At 42.0% G+C, this 5744-nt stretch overlaps 1 pseudogene; it reads left to right on the top strand.

The window, feature by feature from the left end:
• Window positions 1–613: 613 nt before the first annotated feature.
• On the top strand, window positions 614–996 carry LOC105465228 (non-histone chromosomal protein HMG-17 pseudogene; annotated as a pseudogene).
• The last annotated feature ends 4748 nt before the right edge of the window (window positions 997–5744 follow it).

Consider the following 5744-nt stretch of genomic DNA (forward strand, 5'->3'; position numbering starts at 1 on the left):
GAGGCAGGAGAATCGCTTGAACCCAGGAGGCAGAGGTTACAGTGAGCAGAGATCATACCACTGCATTCCAGCCTGGGTGAAAGAGAAAGACTCCATCTCAAAAAACAAAACAAAACAAAAACAAAAACAAACAAACAAACAAACGATAGTTAATGGATCTTGGGCCAGGCACAGTGACTCATGCCTGTAATCCCAGCATTTGGGGAGGCCAAGGCAAGAGGATTGCTTGAACTCAGGAGTTTGAGACCAGCCTGGGCAACATGGTGAGACCTCATCTCTACAAAAAATAAATAAAATTAGCTAGGTGTGGTGGCATGTGCCTGTGGTCCTAGCAACTTGGAAGGCTGAGGTGGGAGGATCACATATACTGAGAGGTCAAGGCTGCAGTGACTCAAGATCTCACCACTGCACTCCAGCCTGGTTGACAGAGCAAGACCCAGTCTCAAAAAACAGTGGGGGCCAATGGAGGGTAGTTAGTTATGAATCTTTAGACATTAACCAAAGTAACTGAAACGTAAGAAGCAGCGAGAATGACCCCCCGACTGATCAAAGCCCACTTGTGGCTGCATCCCGGGCCCAGTGTCTAAGTCCCGCTGCTGTCACTGCCACCACCATGCCCAAAAGGAAGACTGAAGGGGATGCTAAAGGAGATAAAGCCAAGGTGAAGGACACACCACAGAGAAGATCCACGAGGTTGTCTGCTAAACCTGCTCCTCCAAAGCCAGAACCCAAGCCTAAATAGGCCCCGGCCAAGAAGGGAGGGAAGGTACCCAAAGGGAAAAAGGGAAAAGCTGATGCTGGCAAGGAGGGAAATAACCCTGCAGAAAACGGAGATACCAAAACAGACCAGGTCAGGAAAGCTGAAGGTGCTGGAGAGGCCAAGTGAAGTGTGTGCATTTTTGATAACCGTGTACTTCTGGTGACTGTACAGTTTGAAATACTATTTTTTATCAAGTTTTATAAAAATGCAGAATTTTGTTTTTTTTTGTTTTTTTGGTTTTTTTTTTCAGCTATGTTGTTAGCACACAGAACACTTCATTGTTGTTTTTTGGGGAAGGGGCGTATGTCACTAACAGAATGTCTCCAAAGCTGGAGTGATGTGGGGAAAACACCTTTCCCTTCTGGTTTTGGGAGACTTCCTCTTGGCTCCCAGGAGGAGGGAGTCCCTGACTTTCATACACATGACCACCTTGGCACAAAAGCCTTAGGGTATGGAAAAACCAATTCATTTTTATGTCCTCTTCTCCCTGTCCATCTTTCAGCATAGACTTAACTCTCTTAAGCCTAGACATCTGTTGGGACCTGATCCCCAGTCATTTGTTACCAGTGTGTCTGGCAATCTGGACTTTCCAGGGATGCCACTGAAAGGACACCTGTCTAAAAAGCAGTGGTTCCATTGTTAGATTGCGGCTCTTCAGATACATTCTGCAATTTTCATTTCACTTCCTGAAAGTCAGGGTTGGCTCGTGAAAAGTTATTAAACAACATGCTACATGTGAAACGTCAACTCTCACTCTAAACTTCCCCTGTTCAGAGCATCATATGAAAACTTCATTGTGTTTTATGGTGGCTTTCTGAGTTTTGGTAGTCCATTGAAGAAGGGAGTTTGAAAGTTGTTGTATACTGTTAATAATTGTCTGCCTATGTCCTGCCTGAAATACCATGATTGTTTATGGAAAGTATCTTTAATAAAGCTGGATACAGTTTGGATTGGAAAAAAAGTAACTGAAATATATATATATATATGGCTCTTAGAAATAAAAGGAAAATGTGACAAAATGATAAACATAATGAGACAGTTTTAAAAAATCCTCTCAGAGAAATTGATTGAGTAGACAAAACATAAATGAGAATGTAAAACGTTTGCATATGAATATTATAAGCTTAATCTAATAAATATACCTCTAGAACATTTATAAAGAGTGAGCATATACAGGACACAAAGAAATCTCAGGAAATTCCAAAAAAGTAAGCCATGTTATTATGATTATACTTTAAGTTCTAGGGTACATGTGCACAACGTTCAGGTTTGTTACATGGGTATATATGTGCCATGTTGGTTTGCTGCACCCATCAACTCGTCATTTACATTAGGTATTTCTCCTAATGCTATCCCTCCCCCAGCCCCCACCCCACGACAGGCTCTGGTGTGTGATGTTCCCCAACCTCTATCCATGTGTTCTCCTTGTTCAACTCACACTTATGAGTGAGAACATGTGGTGTTTAGTGTTCTGTCCTTGTGTTAGTTTGCTTGTAATTATGGTTTCCAGCTTCATCCATTTCCCTGCAAAGGACGTGAACTCATCCTTTTTTATGGCTGCATAGTATTCCATGGCATATATGTGCTTTTTTTTTTTAAACGCATTCTCGTTCTGTCGCCCAGGTTGGAGTGCAGTGGCGCGATCTCGGCTCATTGCAAGCTCCGCCTCCCAAGTGCACGCCATTCTCCTGCCTCAGCCTCCTGAGTAGCTGGGACTACAGGCGCCCGCCACCACACCTGGCTAACTTTTTTGTATTTTTTTTTGTAGAGACGGAGTTTCACTGTGTTAGCCAGGATGGTCTCGATCTCCTGACCTCGTGATCTGCCCGCCTTGGCCTCCCAACGTGCTGGGATTACAGGCGTGAGCCACTGCGCCCGGCCGTGCCACATTTTCTTAATCCAGTCTATCTTTGATGGACATTTGAGTTGGTTCCAAGTCTTTTCTATTGTGAGTAGTGAAAGCAGGCCACGTTATTTAATACTTCCTCCTGATGACACAAAGCTAGAAAAATCCTAAAATAAAGAATAGGAAAACATACATAGAAAAATATATATACATACAAACATTTGTACGTGCAATTGAACCATGAGCAACCTAAGTGTGAAAAGCATGGTCCACTTGTACGTGGATTTTTGTCAATAAATATTTTGAAAAAAATTTTGGAGATTTGCCACAATATAAAAAAACTTGCAGATGAACCATGCAGCCTAGAAATTTTTTTTGAGATGGAGTCTTGCTCTATTGCCCAGGCTGGAGTGCAGTGGCATGATCTCGGCTCACTGCAGCCTCTGCCACCCCAGGGTCAAGCAATTCTCATGCCTCAGCCTCCCAAGTAACTGGGATTACGGGCATGCACCACCACCCCTGGCTAATTTTTTATTTTTTATTTTTAGTAGAGATGAAGTTTTGTCATGTTGGTCAGGCTGGTTTCAAACTCCTGACCTCAAGTGATCTGCCCGCCTCAGCCTCCCAAAGTGCAGGGATTACAGGAGTGAACCACCATGCCCAGGCGCCTAGAAATATTTTTTATTTTATTTTTTGAGACAAAGTCTCACTCTGTCGCCCAGGCTGGAGTACAATGGCATGATCTCAGCTCACTGCAATGTCTGCCTCTCAAGTTCAAGTGATTTTCCTGCCTTAGACTCCCAAGTAGCTGGGACTACAGGTACCTGCCACCAACCCTGGTTAATTTTTGTATTTTTAGTAGAGATGGGGTTTCACTGTGTTGACCAGGCTGGTCGCGAACTCCTGACCTCAGGTGGCCCTCCTGCCTTGGCATCTCAAAGTGCTGGGATTACAGGCATGAGCCACCACACCTGGCTGAAATATTTTTTTAAAAATAAGAAAAAGTTAGGTCTGTCATGAATGCATAAAATATATGTAGATGCTAAATCAATTTTATCATTCACTAACGTAAAATATATACAAATCTATTATAAGAAATTAACATTTATCAAAATGTATGCACATCAACACTTACAGCCCATACACGGTGCCATTTGCAGTTAAGAGAAATGTAAACAAACTTCAAGATGCAATATTAAATGAAAACTGCGTAAATTAACTGTGGCACATACTGTACTATTGTGGTAATTTTGTAGTCACCTCCTGTTGCTACCACGGTGAGCTCAAGTGTTTAAGTATCCACTTAAAACACTATGTGATGCTAATCGTCTCCTGTGAGCAGTTCCTCACTCCAGTAAATTGCATATGACAGTAAAAACTGATTTAGTTCTCATGTATTTTTCATTTTCAGTGCACTATCATAAACCTTGAATAACATGATGGGATCCATATGCGATGTCACTAGTAAGTTTGAAAGTACTCCCAAAAAGCAGAGAAAAGTCGTGACATTCATTATCCAAAAAAGTTGAATTGCTTGATATGTGCCATTTATAAAGATCTGCAGCTGTGGCTGTCTGCCACCTCAAGACAACTGAATCCTGCAAAGGACAATTGTAAAATAAAGAAAAGGAAATTTGTGAAGCCATTACTGTAGCTACACCAGCAGGCACAAAACCCTTGCACTTTTTGCAAAATATCTTTTTAATCTCTTACTGAAAAATGCAGTTTTTATGTGGGTTCAGGATTGCCATAAGAAAGGCATACCTACAGACTTGAATATCATTTGAGAAAAAGCAAAATCCATTAATGACAACTCAAAGAAAAAGGAAGGTAAAGAATCTAAAGCAGGAGAATGTATTGCCAGGAAAGGATGGTTTGATAGTTTCAGAAAGAGGTGTGGCTTTTAAAATGTGCATGTGACAGGAGAAGCAGCTTCTGTCAACCAAGAGGCAGTAGACAAGTTTCCAGAAAATCATGCAAGAGAAAAGGTATCTTCCTAAACAGGTTTTTTTGTTGTTGTTTTTGTTTTGTTTTGTTTTCTGGGTTTTGGTTTTTTTTTTTTTTTTTGAGACAGCGTCCCACTCTGTCACCCAGGCTGGAGTGCAGTGGCGTAATCTCGGCTCACTGCAGTGTCCCCCTCCCAGGTTCAAGTGATTCTTGTATCTCAGCCTCCCAGGTAGCTGGGATTACAGGTGCGGCCACCACATCCTGCTAATTTTTGTATTTTTCGTTCAGACAGGATTTTGCCATGTTGCCCAGACTGGTCACGAACCCATGGGCTCAAGCAATCCACCTGCCTTGGCCTCCCAAAGTACTGGGATTACAGGCATCAGCCACTGTGTCCAGGCTGAACAGATTTTTAATGTAAATGAAAGTGTTCTACTCTGAGGGGGAGAAAATGCGACAAAGGACATTTGTTAGTAAAGAAGAAAAGCAAACACCAGAATTTAAAGCAGAAAGGGATACACTAACTCTACTGTTTTGTGCAAATATAGTTGGGCTTATATGATAAGGACTGCCCTTATCCATAAAGCTGCTAACCCCTGATCCTTTAAGGGAAAAGGTAAACACCAGCTGCCAGTCTTTTGGTTGTACAATAAGATAAAGCATCCATTGATGCTTTATCCCTAAAGTCAGGAAGTACCTTGCTAATAAGGACTGCCTTTTAAAGTTCTTTTGAGGCCAGGCATGGTGGCTCTTGCCTATCATCCCACACTTTGGGATGCTGAGTAGGAAGAGGGCTTGAAGCCAGAGGTTCGAGACCATCCTGGGAAACAAAGAGAGAAAGCCCCATCTCTACCAAAATTTAAAAATTATCTGGGTACAGTGGCATGAACTTGTAGTCCCAGTTATTTGGGAGGCTGAGGTGGGAGGATCACTTGAGCCCAGGAGTTCAAGGCTGCAGTGAGCTATAATCATGCCACTGCACTGCAGCCTGGGCAACAGAGTGAGACCTTGCCTCTAAAAAGTAATTAATTTAAAAATATTTTTTTAAAGTTGTTTATGATTTTCTGCTCTACAACGTGTGTAAGACAGCCTTATTAACTGGGGAACAAGCGACCTTATCACATCTCCTAAATAGAAAATAGGAGCACATCTGACCTCATGCACTTTAATATTGCCTTCATTTTTTAAAAA

This window comes from Macaca nemestrina, chromosome 13 (genome assembly GCF_043159975.1).
Source record: "Macaca nemestrina isolate mMacNem1 chromosome 13, mMacNem.hap1, whole genome shotgun sequence".
Lineage (NCBI taxonomy): Eukaryota > Metazoa > Chordata > Mammalia > Primates > Cercopithecidae > Macaca > Macaca nemestrina.